This window comes from Hyla sarda, chromosome 8 (genome assembly GCF_029499605.1).
Source record: "Hyla sarda isolate aHylSar1 chromosome 8, aHylSar1.hap1, whole genome shotgun sequence".
Classification (NCBI taxonomy): domain Eukaryota; kingdom Metazoa; phylum Chordata; class Amphibia; order Anura; family Hylidae; genus Hyla; species Hyla sarda.
In genome coordinates, this window is record NC_079196.1 from 112,937,527 (window position 1) to 112,954,800 (window position 17,274).

The 17,274-nt window shown below is 43.4% G+C and overlaps 10 pseudogenes; all 10 read right to left on the bottom strand.

Moving 5' to 3' along the window:
* Positions 1 to 648: 648 nt before the first annotated feature.
* LOC130287896 (U2 spliceosomal RNA) lies at positions 649 to 913 on the bottom strand (annotated as a pseudogene).
* A 1,480-nt stretch (positions 914 to 2,393) lies between these two features.
* Positions 2,394 to 2,658, bottom strand: LOC130287897 (U2 spliceosomal RNA; annotated as a pseudogene).
* A 1,472-nt stretch (positions 2,659 to 4,130) lies between these two features.
* On the bottom strand, positions 4,131 to 4,393 carry LOC130288574 (U2 spliceosomal RNA; annotated as a pseudogene).
* A 1,462-nt stretch (positions 4,394 to 5,855) lies between these two features.
* On the bottom strand, positions 5,856 to 6,119 carry LOC130286015 (U2 spliceosomal RNA; annotated as a pseudogene).
* A 1,478-nt stretch (positions 6,120 to 7,597) lies between these two features.
* LOC130286017 (U2 spliceosomal RNA) lies at positions 7,598 to 7,861 on the bottom strand (annotated as a pseudogene).
* A 1,467-nt stretch (positions 7,862 to 9,328) lies between these two features.
* On the bottom strand, positions 9,329 to 9,592 carry LOC130286018 (U2 spliceosomal RNA; annotated as a pseudogene).
* Positions 9,593 to 11,067: 1,475 nt separating this feature from the next.
* On the bottom strand, positions 11,068 to 11,331 carry LOC130286019 (U2 spliceosomal RNA; annotated as a pseudogene).
* A 1,484-nt stretch (positions 11,332 to 12,815) lies between these two features.
* Positions 12,816 to 13,079, bottom strand: LOC130289331 (U2 spliceosomal RNA; annotated as a pseudogene).
* Positions 13,080 to 14,555: 1,476 nt separating this feature from the next.
* On the bottom strand, positions 14,556 to 14,819 carry LOC130286020 (U2 spliceosomal RNA; annotated as a pseudogene).
* Positions 14,820 to 16,295: 1,476 nt separating this feature from the next.
* On the bottom strand, positions 16,296 to 16,558 carry LOC130289738 (U2 spliceosomal RNA; annotated as a pseudogene).
* Between the last annotated feature and the right edge of the window lie 716 nt (positions 16,559 to 17,274).

The following is a 17,274-nucleotide window of genomic DNA, read 5'->3' on the forward strand; positions in this document are numbered from 1 at the left end:
TCACTCACTCACTCACTCAATCACTCACTCACTCATTCACTCTCACTCACTCTCACTCTCTCACTCACTCGCTCACTAAGTCAGTCTCTCTCTCTCTCTCTCTTTTTCTTTTTATATATATTTTTTTCCGTCTTCTTCTTCTTCTTCTTCTTCTTCAGACCCTGTCATAGCACTAATGCCTTTCCAATACCACCAGCAGATGGAGACACTCCATTGCAACATTGGTTGTGAGCAGCAGTTTCTAAAAACAAATGCCTCATGGCGGATTTCCCATCCATCAATGGATGGTAAATTTTGTTTTTATCATTCACTGACCACAGAAACCAATGCATGGTCAAGCAACAGCAATGACACACCCTTGTGTATAGGCATGAGACCCTCATGTCATTTAACAGGATTCAGCACCACCCACAAGACAGCTACCTGTCATGTCATGTCAAACCTGCACAGGTGTGCTAGATTATTATTATTTAGTTTTATTTTATTTTTTTACACCAATCAGTGTGCAAACATGGTCATTAAAACGCTAAATGAATAGACGTTCATAAACCAGTCAGTGCAACTCATCATTTTGGTCTCCAATTCTCAAACTCAAATTCTCACCCACGGAGGATTAAATGAGAATCTTTCTTGTTTAACACTGGAATGGGGTGGTGCACTGTTCACTACCCGAAGATACTGCCACATCGGGTCAATGCATAGGGCGACAGAAGCAAGCTTCCAAATCAGCTCCCTTTCTCAAAAATCCATTTAATTTATGGTCCCCAGATAGGGAACGTATGTATCAGTATGTGCTCACAAGTCACCCAAGTGCAAGTATTCACACAAAAAAAAAACGTGCCTCAGGATGCGATCTGTCGCAAGATCCTTTCTTTTTTTACACTTGATCTAAGCCAAAAGGCCTAGAGGGGATAACCGGGAAAGGGGTGGACCCAACCATGTCCCCTTCATGAGCACTCACATTACTCATAGGAATGGAAGGAAGGCTGGCAGCCAACCAGCCTCCCATACACTTTCTGGGTGGGTGGCAGTCAGCCACCCATACATACATACAGCACAGGCTAAACCCACATCATCACTTAAAAAAAGGACAGGCGACCATTGCACTCTGATGGAGCATTTAGCAATGCAATCCATAGCCTGGCTTTTGCCTGAACCCCCATCACTCCTCCTCTTGCATATAAGACAATATTTCAGATCTGCATATGAAAACAACACGCCTACCTTTGTTGCACATAGCTGCCTGCCTGTCTCTAGTTACCCCACTGGCTGTAGCTGCGTCCCTTCCGACATGGAATAACACCAACTGTAACGATAAACTGAAAATTAACAGTATAAACCTGCATCATTTTGGACTCTGGTATTTGCTGAATCCGGGTGACCTGACAATTGATGGTGGTGCCGCTGGTGATTCTGGCCTTCTTGGAATCTGTTGGGCCTATGTGTTAGCTCACACATCACTTGGGTATCCATGGTAACTACCACAACATGGTCATCTGCAGTTTACATCTAGCCCGTGGCATTGAATGGCATTTTAAAAGTGCTAAGGGTCCTGGTGCAATAATCCTCCCATGAGGATCAGCCTCAACGGCTTTGTAGATTGCACTCATGTCAGCAACTCCATATACATTTTTTTTTCTTCATGCTTCTTTCTTCATCCTTTTTTCTTTCTGTCATTCAGACTTTCATTCATTCGATCTCTCTCACTCACTTGCTTTAACTCATTTGTTCTCACTCACTCACTCACTCACTCACTCAATCACTCACTCACTCATTCACTCTCACTCACTCTCACTCTCTCACTCACTCGCTCACTAAGTCAGTCTCTCTCTCTCTCTCTCTTTTTCTTTTTATATATATTTTTTTCCGTCTTCTTCTTCTTCTTCTTCTTCTTCTTCTTCAGACCCTGTCATAGCACTAATGCCTTTCCAATACCACCAGCAGATGGAGACACTCCATTGCAACATTGGTTGTGAGCAGCAGTTTCTAAAAACAAATGCCTCATGGCGGATTTCCCATCCATCAATGGATGGTAAATTTTGTTTTTATCATTCACTGACCACAGAAACCAATGCATGGTCAAGCAACAGCAATGACACACCCTTGTGTATAGGCATGAGACCCTCATGTCATTTAACAGGATTCAGCACCACCCACAAGACAGCTACCTGTCATGTCATGTCAAACCTGCACAGGTGTGCTAGATTATTATTATTTAGTTTTATTTTATTTTTTTACACCAATCAGTGTGCAAACATGGTCATTAAAACGCTAAATGAATAGACGTTCATAAACCAGTCAGTGCAACTCATCATTTTGGTCTCCAATTCTCAAACTCAAATTCTCACCCACGGAGGATTAAATGAGAATCTTTCTTGTTTAACACTGGAATGGGGTGGTGCACTGTTCACTACCCGAAGATACTGCCACATCGGGTCAATGCATAGGGCGACAGAAGCAAGCTTCCAAATCAGCTCCCTTTCTCAAAAATCCATTTAATTTATGGTCCCCAGATAGGGAACGTATGTATCAGTATGTGCTCACAAGTCACCCAAGTGCAAGTATTCACACAAAAAAAAAACGTGCCTCAGGATGCGATCTGTCGCAAGATCCTTTCTTTTTTTACACTTGATCTAAGCCAAAAGGCCTAGAGGGGATAACCGGGAAAGGGGTGGACCCAACCATGTCCCCTTCATGAGCACTCACATTACTCATAGGAATGGAAGGAAGGCTGGCAGCCAACCAGCCTCCCATACACTTTCTGGGTGGGTGGCAGTCAGCCACCCATACATACATACAGCACAGGCTAAACCCACATCATCACTTAAAAAAAGGACAGGCGACCATTGCACTCTGATGGAGCATTTAGCAATGCAATCCATAGCCTGGCTTTTGCCTGAACCCCCATCACTCCTCCTCTTGCATATAAGACAATATTTCAGATCTGCATATGAAAACAACACGCCTACCTTTGTTGCACATAGCTGCCTGCCTGTCTCTAGTTACCCCACTGGCTGTAGCTGCGTCCCTTCCGACATGGAATAACACCAACTGTAACGATAAACTGAAAATTAACAGTATAAACCTGCATCATTTTGGACTCTGGTATTTGCTGAATCCGGGTGACCTGACAATCGATGGTGGTGCCGCTGGTGATTCTGGCCTTCTTGGAATCTGTTGGGCCTATGTGTTAGCTCACACATCACTTGGGTATCCATGGTAACTACCACAGCATGGTCATCTGCAGTTTACATCTAGCCCGTGGCATTGAATGGCATTTTAAAAGTGCTAAGGGTCCTGGTGCAATAATCCTCCCATGAGGATCAGCCTCAACGGCTTTGTAGATTGCACTCATGTCAGCAACTCCATATACATTTTTTTTTCTTCATGCTTCTTTCTTCATCCTTTTTTCTTTCTGTCATTCAGACTTTCATTCATTCGATCTCTCTCACTCACTTGCTTTAACTCATTTGTTCTCACTCACTCACTCACTCACTCAATCACTCACTCACTCATTCACTCTCACTCACTCTCACTCTCTCACTCACTCGCTCACTAAGTCAGTCTCTCTCTCTCTCTTTTTCTTTTTATATATATTTTTTTCCGTCTTCTTCTTCTTCTTCTTCTTCTTCTTCTTCAGACCCTGTCATAGCACTAATGCCTTTCCAATACCACCAGCAGATGGAGACACTCCATTGCAACATTGGTTGTGAGCAGCAGTTTCTAAAAACAAATGCCTCATGGCGGATTTCCCATCCATCAATGGATGGTAAATTTTGTTTTTATCATTCACTGACCACAGAAACCAATGCATGGTCAAGCAACAGCAATGACACACCCTTGTGTATAGGCATGAGACCCTCATGTCATTTAACAGGATTCAGCACCACCCACAAGACAGCTACCTGTCATGTCATGTCAAACCTGCACAGGTGTGCTAGATTATTATTATTTAGTTTTATTTTATTTTTTTACACCAATCAGTGTGCAAACATGGTCATTAAAACGCTAAATGAATAGACGTTCATAAACCAGTCAGTGCAACTCATCATTTTGGTCTCCAATTCTCAAACTCAAATTCTCACCCACGGAGGATTAAATGAGAATCTTTCTTGTTTAACACTGGAATGGGGTGGTGCACTGTTCACTACCCGAAGATACTGCCACATCGGGTCAATGCATAGGGCGACAGAAGCAAGCTTCCAAATCAGCTCCCTTTCTCAAAAATCCATTTAATTTATGGTCCCCAGATAGGGAACGTATGTATCAGTATGTGCTCACAAGTCACCCAAGTGCAAGTATTCACACAAAAAAAACGTGCCTCAGGATGCGATCTGTCGCAAGATCCTTTCTTTTTTTACACTTGATCTAAGCCAAAAGGCCTAGAGGGGATAACCGGGAAAGGGGTGGACCCAACCATGTCCCCTTCATGAGCACTCACATTACTCATAGGAATGGAAGGAAGGCTGGCAGCCAACCAGCCTCCCATACACTTTCTGGGTGGGTGGCAGTCAGCCACCCATACATACATACAGCACAGGCTAAACCCACATCATCACTTAAAAAAAGGACAGGCGACCATTGCACTCTGATGGAGCATTTAGCAATGCAATCCATAGCCTGGCTTTTGCCTGAACCCCCATCACTCCTCCTCTTGCATATAAGACAATATTTCAGATCTGCATATGAAAACAACACGCCTACCTTTGTTGCACATAGCTGCCTGCCTGTCTCTAGTTACCCCACTGGCTGTAGCTGCGTCCCTTCCGACATGGAATAACACCAACTGTAACGATAAACTGAAAATTAACAGTATAAACCTGCATCATTTTGGACTCTGGTATTTGCTGAATCCGGGTGACCTGACAATCGATGGTGGTGCCGCTGGTGATTCTGGCCTTCTTGGAATCTGTTGGGCCTATGTGTTAGCTCACACATCACTTGGGTATCCATGGTAACTACCACAACATGGTCATCTGCAGTTTACATCTAGCCCGTGGCATTGAATGGCATTTTAAAAGTGCTAAGGGTCCTGGTGCAATAATCCTCCCATGAGGATCAGCCTCAACGGCTTTGTAGATTGCACTCATGTCAGCAACTCCATATACATTTTTTTTTCTTCATGCTTCTTTCTTCATCCTTTTTTCTTTCTGTCATTCAGACTTTCATTCATGCGATCTCTCTCACTCACTTGCTTTAACTCATTTGTTCTCACTCACTCACTCACTCACTCATTCACTCTCACTCACTCTCACTCTCTCACTCACTCGCTCACTAAGTCAGTCTCTCTCTCTCTCTTTTTCTTTTTATATATATTTTTTTCCGTCTTCTTCTTCTTCTTCTTCTTCTTCTTCTTCTTCTTCAGACCCTGTCATAGCACTAATGCCTTTCCAATACCACCAGCAGATGGAGACACTCCATTGCAACATTGGTTGTGAGCAGCAGTTTCTAAAAACAAATGCCTCATGGCGGATTTCCCATCCATCAATGGATGGTAAATTTTGTTTTTATCATTCACTGACCACAGAAACCAATGCATGGTCAAGCAACAGCAATGACACACCCTTGTGTATAGGCATGAGACCCTCATGTCATTTAACAGGATTCAGCACCACCCACAAGACAGCTACCTGTCATGTCATGTCAAACCTGCACAGGTGTGCTAGATTATTATTATTTAGTTTTATTTTATTTTTTTACACCAATCAGTGTGCAAACATGGTCATTAAAACGCTAAATGAATAGACGTTCATAAACCAGTCAGTGCAACTCATCATTTTGGTCTCCAATTCTCAAACTCAAATTCTCACCCACGGAGGATTAAATGAGAATCTTTCTTGTTTAACACTGGAATGGGGTGGTGCACTGTTCACTACCCGAAGATACTGCCACATCGGGTCAATGCATAGGGCGACAGAAGCAAGCTTCCAAATCAGCTCCCTTTCTCAAAAATCCATTTAATTTATGGTCCCCAGATAGGGAACGTATGTATCAGTATGTGCTCACAAGTCACCCAAGTGCAAGTATTCACACAAAAAAAAACGTGCCTCAGGATGCGATCTGTCGCAAGATCCTTTCTTTTTTTACACTTGATCTAAGCCAAAAGGCCTAGAGGGGATAACCGGGAAAGGGGTGGACCCAACCATGTCCCCTTCATGAGCACTCACATTACTCATAGGAATGGAAGGAAGGCTGGCAGCCAACCAGCCTCCCATACACTTTCTGGGTGGGTGGCAGTCAGCCACCCATACATACATACAGCACAGGCTAAACCCACATCATCACTTAAAAAAAGGACAGGCGACCATTGCACTCTGATGGAGCATTTAGCAATGCAATCCATAGCCTGGCTTTTGCCTGAACCCCCATCACTCCTCCTCTTGCATATAAGACAATATTTCAGATCTGCATATGAAAACAACACGCCTACCTTTGTTGCACATAGCTGCCTGCCTGTCTCTAGTTACCCCACTGGCTGTAGCTGCGTCCCTTCCGACATGGAATAACACCAACTGTAACGATAAACTGAAAATTAACAGTATAAACCTGCATCATTTTGGACTCTGGTATTTGCTGAATCCGGGTGACCTGACAATCGATGGTGGTGCCGCTGGTGATTCTGGCCTTCTTGGAATCTGTTGGGCCTATGTGTTAGCTCACACATCACTTGGGTATCCATGGTAACTACCACAACATGGTCATCTGCAGTTTACATCTAGCCCGTGGCATTGAATGGCATTTTAAAAGTGCTAAGGGTCCTGGTGCAATAATCCTCCCATGAGGATCAGCCTCAACGGCTTTGTAGATTGCACTCATGTCAGCAACTCCATATACATTTTTTTTTCTTCATGCTTCTTTCTTCATCCTTTTTTCTTTCTGTCATTCAGACTTTCATTCATTCGATCTCTCTCACTCACTTGCTTTAACTCATTTGTTCTCACTCACTCACTCACTCACTCACTCAATCACTCACTCACTCACTCATTCGCTCTCACTCACTCTCACTCTCTCACTCACTCGCTCACTAAGTCAGTCTCTCTCTCTCTCTCTCTTTTTCTTTTTATATATATTTTTTTCCGTCTTCTTCTTCTTCTTCTTCTTCTTCAGACCCTGTCATAGCACTAATGCCTTTCCAATACCACCAGCAGATGGAGACACTCCATTGCAACATTGGTTGTGAGCAGCAGTTTCTAAAAACAAATGCCTCATGGCGGATTTCCCATCCATCAATGGATGGTAAATTTTGTTTTTATCATTCACTGACCACAGAAACCAATGCATGGTCAAGCAACAGCAATGACACACCCTTGTGTATAGGCATGAGACCCTCATGTCATTTAACAGGATTCAGCACCACCCACAAGACAGCTACCTGTCATGTCATGTCAAACCTGCACAGGTGTGCTAGATTATTATTATTTAGTTTTATTTTATTTTTTTACACCAATCAGTGTGCAAACATGGTCATTAAAACGCTAAATGAATAGACGTTCATAAACCAGTCAGTGCAACTCATCATTTTGGTCTCCAATTCTCAAACTCAAATTCTCACCCACGGAGGATTAAATGAGAATCTTTCTTGTTTAACACTGGAATGGGGTGGTGCACTGTTCACTACCCGAAGATACTGCCACATCGGGTCAATGCATAGGGCGACAGAAGCAAGCTTCCAAATCAGCTCCCTTTCTCAAAAATCCATTTAATTTATGGTCCCCAGATAGGGAACGTATGTATCAGTATGTGCTCACAAGTCACCCAAGTGCAAGTATTCACACAAAAAAAAACGTGCCTCAGGATGCGATCTGTCGCAAGATCCTTTCTTTTTTTACACTTGATCTAAGCCAAAAGGCCTAGAGGGGATAACCGGGAAAGGGGTGGACCCAACCATGTCCCCTTCATGAGCACTCACATTACTCATAGGAATGGAAGGAAGGCTGGCAGCCAACCAGCCTCCCATACACTTTCTGGGTGGGTGGCAGTCAGCCACCCATACATACATACAGCACAGGCTAAACCCACATCATCACTTAAAAAAAGGACAGGCGACCATTGCACTCTGATGGAGCATTTAGCAATGCAATCCATAGCCTGGCTTTTGCCTGAACCCCCATCACTCCTCCTCTTGCATATAAGACAATATTTCAGATCTGCATATGAAAACAACACGCCTACCTTTGTTGCACATAGCTGCCTGCCTGTCTCTAGTTACCCCACTGGCTGTAGCTGCGTCCCTTCCGACATGGAATAACACCAACTGTAACGATAAACTGAAAATTAACAGTATAAACCTGCATCATTTTGGACTCTGGTATTTGCTGAATCCGGGTGACCTGACAATTGATGGTGGTGCCGCTGGTGATTCTGGCCTTCTTGGAATCTGTTGGGCCTATGTGTTAGCTCACACATCACTTGGGTATCCATGGTAACTACCACAACATGGTCATCTGCAGTTTACATCTAGCCCGTGGCATTGAATGGCATTTTAAAAGTGCTAAGGGTCCTGGTGCAATAATCCTCCCATGAGGATCAGCCTCAACGGCTTTGTAGATTGCACTCATGTCAGCAACTCCATATACATTTTTTTTTCTTCATGCTTCTTTCTTCATCCTTTTTTCTTTCTGTCATTCAGACTTTCATTCATTCGATCTCTCTCACTCACTTGCTTTAACTCATTTGTTCTCACTCACTCACTCACTCACTCAATCACTCACTCACTCATTCACTCTCACTCACTCTCACTCTCTCACTCACTCGCTCACTAAGTCAGTCTCTCTCTCTCTCTCTCTTTTTCTTTTTATATATATTTTTTTCCGTCTTCTTCTTCTTCTTCTTCTTCAGACCCTGTCATAGCACTAATGCCTTTCCAATACCACCAGCAGATGGAGACACTCCATTGCAACATTGGTTGTGAGCAGCAGTTTCTAAAAACAAATGCCTCATGGCGGATTTCCCATCCATCAATGGATGGTAAATTTTGTTTTTATCATTCACTGACCACAGAAACCAATGCATGGTCAAGCAACAGCAATGACACACCCTTGTGTATAGGCATGAGACCCTCATGTCATTTAACAGGATTCAGCACCACCCACAAGACAGCTACCTGTCATGTCATGTCAAACCTGCACAGGTGTGCTAGATTATTATTATTTAGTTTTATTTTATTTTTTTACACCAATCAGTGTGCAAACATGGTCATTAAAACGCTAAATGAATAGACGTTCATAAACCAGTCAGTGCAACTCATCATTTTGGTCTCCAATTCTCAAACTCAAATTCTCACCCACGGAGGATTAAATGAGAATCTTTCTTGTTTAACACTGGAATGGGGTGGTGCACTGTTCACTACCCGAAGATACTGCCACATCGGGTCAATGCATAGGGCGACAGAAGCAAGCTTCCAAATCAGCTCCCTTTCTCAAAAATCCATTTAATTTATGGTCCCCAGATAGGGAACGTATGTATCAGTATGTGCTCACAAGTCACCCAAGTGCAAGTATTCACACAAAAAAAAACGTGCCTCAGGATGCGATCTGTCGCAAGATCCTTTCTTTTTTTACACTTGATCTAAGCCAAAAGGCCTAGAGGGGATAACCGGGAAAGGGGTGGACCCAACCATGTCCCCTTCATGAGCACTCACATTACTCATAGGAATGGAAGGAAGGCTGGCAGCCAACCAGCCTCCCATACACTTTCTGGGTGGGTGGCAGTCAGCCACCCATACATACATACAGCACAGGCTAAACCCACATCATCACTTAAAAAAAGGACAGGCGACCATTGCACTCTGATGGAGCATTTAGCAATGCAATCCATAGCCTGGCTTTTGCCTGAACCCCCATCACTCCTCCTCTTGCATATAAGACAATATTTCAGATCTGCATATGAAAACAACACGCCTACCTTTGTTGCACATAGCTGCCTGCCTGTCTCTAGTTACCCCACTGGCTGTAGCTGCGTCCCTTCCGACATGGAATAACACCAACTGTAACGATAAACTGAAAATTAACAGTATAAACCTGCATCATTTTGGACTCTGGTATTTGCTGAATCCGGGTGACCTGACAATCGATGGTGGTGCCGCTGGTGATTCTGGCCTTCTTGGAATCTGTTGGGCCTATGTGTTAGCTCACACATCACTTGGGTATCCATGGTAACTACCACAACATGGTCATCTGCAGTTTACATCTAGCCCGTGGCATTGAATGGCATTTTAAAAGTGCTAAGGGTCCTGGTGCAATAATCCTCCCATGAGGATCAGCCTCAACGGCTTTGTAGATTGCACTCATGTCAGCAACTCCATATACATTTTTTTTTCTTCATGCTTCTTTCTTCATCCTTTTTTCTTTCTGTCATTCAGACTTTCATTCATTCGATCTCTCTCACTCACTTGCTTTAACTCATTTGTTCTCACTCACTCACTCACTCACTCAATCACTCACTCACTCATTCACTCTCCCTCACTCTCACTCTCTCACTCACTCGCTCACTAAGTCAGTCTCTCTCTCTCTCTTTTTCTTTTTATATATATTTTTTTCCGTCTTCTTCTTCTTCTTCTTCTTCTTCTTCTTCTTCAGACCCTGTCATAGCACTAATGCCTTTCCAATACCACCAGCAGATGGAGACACTCCATTGCAACATTGGTTGTGAGCAGCAGTTTCTAAAAACAAATGCCTCATGGCGGATTTCCCATCCATCAATGGATGGTAAATTTTGTTTTTATCATTCACTGACCACAGAAACCAATGCATGGTCAAGCAACAGCAATGACACACCCTTGTGTATAGGCATGAGACCCTCATGTCATTTAACAGGATTCAGCACCACCCACAAGACAGCTACCTGTCATGTCATGTCAAACCTGCACAGGTGTGCTAGATTATTATTATTTAGTTTTATTTTATTTTTTTACACCAATCAGTGTGCAAACATGGTCATTAAAACGCTAAATGAATAGACGTTCATAAACCAGTCAGTGCAACTCATCATTTTGGTCTCCAATTCTCAAACTCAAATTCTCACCCACGGAGGATTAAATGAGAATCTTTCTTGTTTAACACTGGAATGGGGTGGTGCACTGTTCACTACCCGAAGATACTGCCACATCGGGTCAATGCATAGGGCGACAGAAGCAAGCTTCCAAATCAGCTCCCTTTCTCAAAAATCCATTTAATTTATGGTCCCCAGATAGGGAACGTATGTATCAGTATGTGCTCACAAGTCACCCAAGTGCAAGTATTCACACAAAAAAAAACGTGCCTCAGGATGCGATCTGTCGCAAGATCCTTTCTTTTTTTACACTTGATCTAAGCCAAAAGGCCTAGAGGGGATAACCGGGAAAGGGGTGGACCCAACCATGTCCCCTTCATGAGCACTCACATTACTCATAGGAATGGAAGGAAGGCTGGCAGCCAACCAGCCTCCCATACACTTTCTGGGTGGGTGGCAGTCAGCCACCCATACATACATACAGCACAGGCTAAACCCACATCATCACTTAAAAAAAGGACAGGCGACCATTGCACTCTGATGGAGCATTTAGCAATGCAATCCATAGCCTGGCTTTTGCCTGAACCCCCATCACTCCTCCTCTTGCATATAAGACAATATTTCAGATCTGCATATGAAAACAACACGCCTACCTTTGTTGCACATAGCTGCCTGCCTGTCTCTAGTTACCCCACTGGCTGTAGCTGCGTCCCTTCCGACATGGAATAACACCAACTGTAACGATAAACTGAAAATTAACAGTATAAACCTGCATCATTTTGGACTCTGGTATTTGCTGAATCCGGGTGACCTGACAATCGATGGTGGTGCCGCTGGTGATTCTGGCCTTCTTGGAATCTGTTGGGCCTATGTGTTAGCTCACACATCACTTGGGTATCCATGGTAACTACCACAACATGGTCATCTGCAGTTTACATCTAGCCCGTGGCATTGAATGGCATTTTAAAAGTGCTAAGGGTCCTGGTGCAATAATCCTCCCATGAGGATCAGCCTCAACGGCTTTGTAGATTGCACTCATGTCAGCAACTCCATATACATTTTTTTTTCTTCATGCTTCTTTCTTCATCCTTTTTTCTTTCTGTCATTCAGACTTTCATTCATTCGATCTCTCTCACTCACTTGCTTTAACTCATTTGTTCTCACTCACTCACTCACTCAATCACTCACTCACTCATTCACTCTCACTCACTCTCACTCTCTCACTCACTCGCTCACTAAGTCAGTCTCTCTCTCTCTCTCTCTTTTTCTTTTTATATATATTTTTTTCCGTCTTCTTCTTCTTCTTCTTCTTCTTCTTCTTCTTCTTCTTCTTCAGACCCTGTCATAGCACTAATGCCTTTCCAATACCACCAGCAGATGGAGACACTCCATTGCAACATTGGTTGTGAGCAGCAGTTTCTAAAAACAAATGCCTCATGGCGGATTTCCCATCCATCAATGGATGGTAAATTTTGTTTTTATCATTCACTGACCACAGAAACCAATGCATGGTCAAGCAACAGCAATGACACACCCTTGTGTATAGGCATGAGACCCTCATGTCATTTAACAGGATTCAGCACCACCCACAAGACAGCTACCTGTCATGTCATGTCAAACCTGCACAGGTGTGCTAGATTATTATTATTTAGTTTTATTTTATTTTTTTACACCAATCAGTGTGCAAACATGGTCATTAAAACGCTAAATGAATAGACGTTCATAAACCAGTCAGTGCAACTCATCATTTTGGTCTCCAATTCTCAAACTCAAATTCTCACCCACGGAGGATTAAATGAGAATCTTTCTTGTTTAACACTGGAATGGGGTGGTGCACTGTTCACTACCCGAAGATACTGCCACATCGGGTCAATGCATAGGGTGACAGAAGCAAGCTTCCAAATCAGCTCCCTTTCTCAAAAATCCATTTAATTTATGGTCCCCAGATAGGGAACGTATGTATCAGTATGTGCTCACAAGTCACCCAAGTGCAAGTATTCACACAAAAAAAAACGTGCCTCAGGATGCGATCTGTCGCAAGATCCTTTCTTTTTTTACACTTGATCTAAGCCAAAAGGCCTAGAGGGGATAACCGGGAAAGGGGTGGACCCAACCATGTCCCCTTCATGAGCACTCACATTACTCATAGGAATGGAAGGAAGGCTGGCAGCCAACCAGCCTCCCATACACTTTCTGGGTGGGTGGCAGTCAGCCACCCATACATACATACAGCACAGGCTAAACCCACATCATCACTTAAAAAAAGGACAGGCGACCATTGCACTCTGATGGAGCATTTAGCAATGCAATCCATAGCCTGGCTTTTGCCTGAACCCCCATCACTCCTCCTCTTGCATATAAGACAATATTTCAGATCTGCATATGAAAACAACACGCCTACCTTTGTTGCACATAGCTGCCTGCCTGTCTCTAGTTACCCCACTGGCTGTAGCTGCGTCCCTTCCGACATGGAATAACACCAACTGTAACGATAAACTGAAAATTAACAGTATAAACCTGCATCATTTTGGACTCTGGTATTTGCTGAATCCGGGTGACCTGACAATCGATGGTGGTGCCGCTGGTGATTCTGGCCTTCTTGGAATCTGTTGGGCCTATGTGTTAGCTCACACATCACTTGGGTATCCATGGTAACTACCACAACATGGTCATCTGCAGTTTACATCTAGCCCGTGGCATTGAATGGCATTTTAAAAGTGCTAAGGGTCCTGGTGCAATAATCCTCCCATGAGGATCAGCCTCAACGGCTTTGTAGATTGCACTCATGTCAGCAACTCCATATACATTTTTTTTTCTTCATGCTTCTTTCTTCATCCTTTTTTCTTTCTGTCATTCAGACTTTCATTCATTCGATCTCTCTCACTCACTTGCTTTAACTCATTTGTTCTCACTCACTCACTCACTCACTCAATCACTCACTCACTCATTCACTCTCACTCACTCTCACTCTCTCACTCACTCGCTCACTAAGTCAGTCTCTCTCTCTCTCTCTCTTTTTCTTTTTATATATATTTTTTTCCGTCTTCTTCTTCTTCTTCTTCTTCTTCTTCTTCAGACCCTGTCATAGCACTAATGCCTTTCCAATACCACCAGCAGATGGAGACACTCCATTGCAACATTGGTTGTGAGCAGCAGTTTCTAAAAACAAATGCCTCATGGCGGATTTCCCATCCATCAATGGATGGTAAATTTTGTTTTTATCATTCACTGACCACAGAAACCAATGCATGGTCAAGCAACAGCAATGACACACCCTTGTGTATAGGCATGAGACCCTCATGTCATTTAACAGGATTCAGCACCACCCACAAGACAGCTACCTGTCATGTCATGTCAAACCTGCACAGGTGTGCTAGATTATTATTATTTAGTTTTATTTTATTTTTTTACACCAATCAGTGTGCAAACATGGTCATTAAAACGCTAAATGAATAGACGTTCATAAACCAGTCAGTGCAACTCATCATTTTGGTCTCCAATTCTCAAACTCAAATTCTCACCCACGGAGGATTAAATGAGAATCTTTCTTGTTTAACACTGGAATGGGGTGGTGCACTGTTCACTACCCGAAGATACTGCCACATCGGGTCAATGCATAGGGCGACAGAAGCAAGCTTCCAAATCAGCTCCCTTTCTCAAAAATCCATTTAATTTATGGTCCCCAGATAGGGAACGTATGTATCAGTATGTGCTCACAAGTCACCCAAGTGCAAGTATTCACACAAAAAAAAACGTGCCTCAGGATGCGATCTGTCGCAAGATCCTTTCTTTTTTTACACTTGATCTAAGCCAAAAGGCCTAGAGGGGATAACCGGGAAAGGGGTGGACCCAACCATGTCCCCTTCATGAGCACTCACATTACTCATAGGAATGGAAGGAAGGCTGGCAGCCAACCAGCCTCCCATACACTTTCTGAGTGGGTGGCAGTCAGCCACCCATACATACATACAGCACAGGCTAAACCCACATCATCACTTAAAAAAAGGACAGGCGACCATTGCACTCTGATGGAGCATTTAGCAATGCAATCCATAGCCTGGCTTTTGCCTGAACCCCCATCACTCCTCCTCTTGCATATAAGACAATATTTCAGATCTGCATATGAAAACAACACGCCTACCTTTGTTGCACATAGCTGCCTGCCTGTCTCTAGTTACCCCACTGGCTGTAGCTGCGTCCCTTCCGACATGGAATAACACCAACTGTAACGATAAACTGAAAATTAACAGTATAAACCTGCATCATTTTGGACTCTGGTATTTGCTGAATCCGGGTGACCTGACAATCGATGGTGGTGCCGCTGGTGATTCTGGCCTTCTTGGAATCTGTTGGGCCTATGTGTTAGCTCACACATCACTTGGGTATCCATGGTAACTACCACAACATGGTCATCTGCAGTTTACATCTAGCCCGTGGCATTGAATGGCATTTTAAAAGTGCTAAGGGTCCTGGTGCAATAATCCTCCCATGAGGATCAGCCTCAACGGCTTTGTAGATTGCACTCATGTCAGCAACTCCATATACATTTTTTTTTCTTCATGCTTCTTTCTTCATCCTTTTTTCTTTCTGTCATTCAGACTTTCATTCATTCGATCTCTCTCACTCACTTGCTTTAACTCATTTGTTCTCACTCACTCACTCACTCACTCAATCACTCACTCACTCATTCACTCTCACTCACTCTCACTCTCTCACTCACTCGCTCACTAAGTCAGTCTCTCTCTCTCTCTCTCTTTTTCTTTTTATATATATTTTTTTCCGTCTTCTTCTTCTTCTTCTTCTTCTTCTTCTTCAGACCCTGTCATAGCACTAATGCCTTTCCAATACCACCAGCAGATGGAGACACTCCATTGCAACATTGGTTGTGAGCAGCAGTTTCTAAAAACAAATGCCTCATGGCGGATTTCCCATCCATCAATGGATGGTAAATTTTGTTTTTATCATTCACTGACCACAGAAACCAATGCATGGTCAAGCAACAGCAATGACACACCCTTGTGTATAGGCATGAGACCCTCATGTCATTTAACAGGATTCAGCACCACCCACAAGACAGCTACCTGTCATGTCATGTCAAACCTGCACAGGTGTGCTAGATTATTATTATTTAGTTTTATTTTATTTTTTTACACCAATCAGTGTGCAAACATGGTCATTAAAACGCTAAATGAATAGACGTTCATAAACCAGTCAGTGCAACTCATCATTTTGGTCTCCAATTCTCAAACTCAAATTCTCACCCACGGAGGATTAAATGAGAATCTTTCTTGTTTAACACTGGAATGGGGTGGTGCACTGTTCACTACCCGAAGATACTGCCACATTGGGTCAATGCATAGGGCGACAGAAGCAAGCTTCCAAATCAGCTCCCTTTCTCAAAAATCCATTTAATTTATGGTCCCCAGATAGGGAACGTATGTATCAGTATGTGCTCACAAGTCACCCAAGTGCAAGTATTCACACAAAAAAAACGTGCCTCAGGATGCGATCTGTCGCAAGATCCTTTCTTTTTTTACACTTGATCTAAGCCAAAAGGCCTAGAGGGGATAACCGGGAAAGGGGTGGACCCAACCATGTCCCCTTCATGAGCACTCACATTACTCATAGGAATGGAAGGAAGGCTGGCAGCCAACCAGCCTCCCATACACTTTCTGGGTGGGTGGCAGTCAGCCACCCATACATACATACAGCACAGGCTAAACCCACATCATCACTTAAAAAAAGGACAGGCGACCATTGCACTCTGATGGAGCATTTAGCAATGCAATCCATAGCCTGGCTTTTGCCTGAACCCCCATCACTCCTCCTCTTGCATATAAGACAATATTTCAGATCTGCATATGAAAACAACACGCCTACCTTTGTTGCACATAGCTGCCTGCCTGTCTCTAGTTACCCCACTGGCTGTAGCTGCGTCCCTTCCGACATGGAATAACACCAACTGTAACAATAAACTGAAAATTAACAGTATAAACCTGCATCATTTTGGACTCTGGTATTTGCTGAATCCGGGTGACCTGACAATCGATGGTGGTGCCGCTGGTGATTCTGGCCTTCTTGGAATCTGTTGGGCCTATGTGTTAGCTCACACATCACTTGGGTATCCATGGTAACTACCACAACATGGTCATCTGCAGTTTACATCTAGCCCGTGGCATTGAATGGCATTTTAAAAGTGCTAAGGGTCCTGGTGCAATAATCCTCCCATGAGGATCAGCCTCAACGGCTTTGTAGATTGCACTCATGTCAGCAACTCCATATACA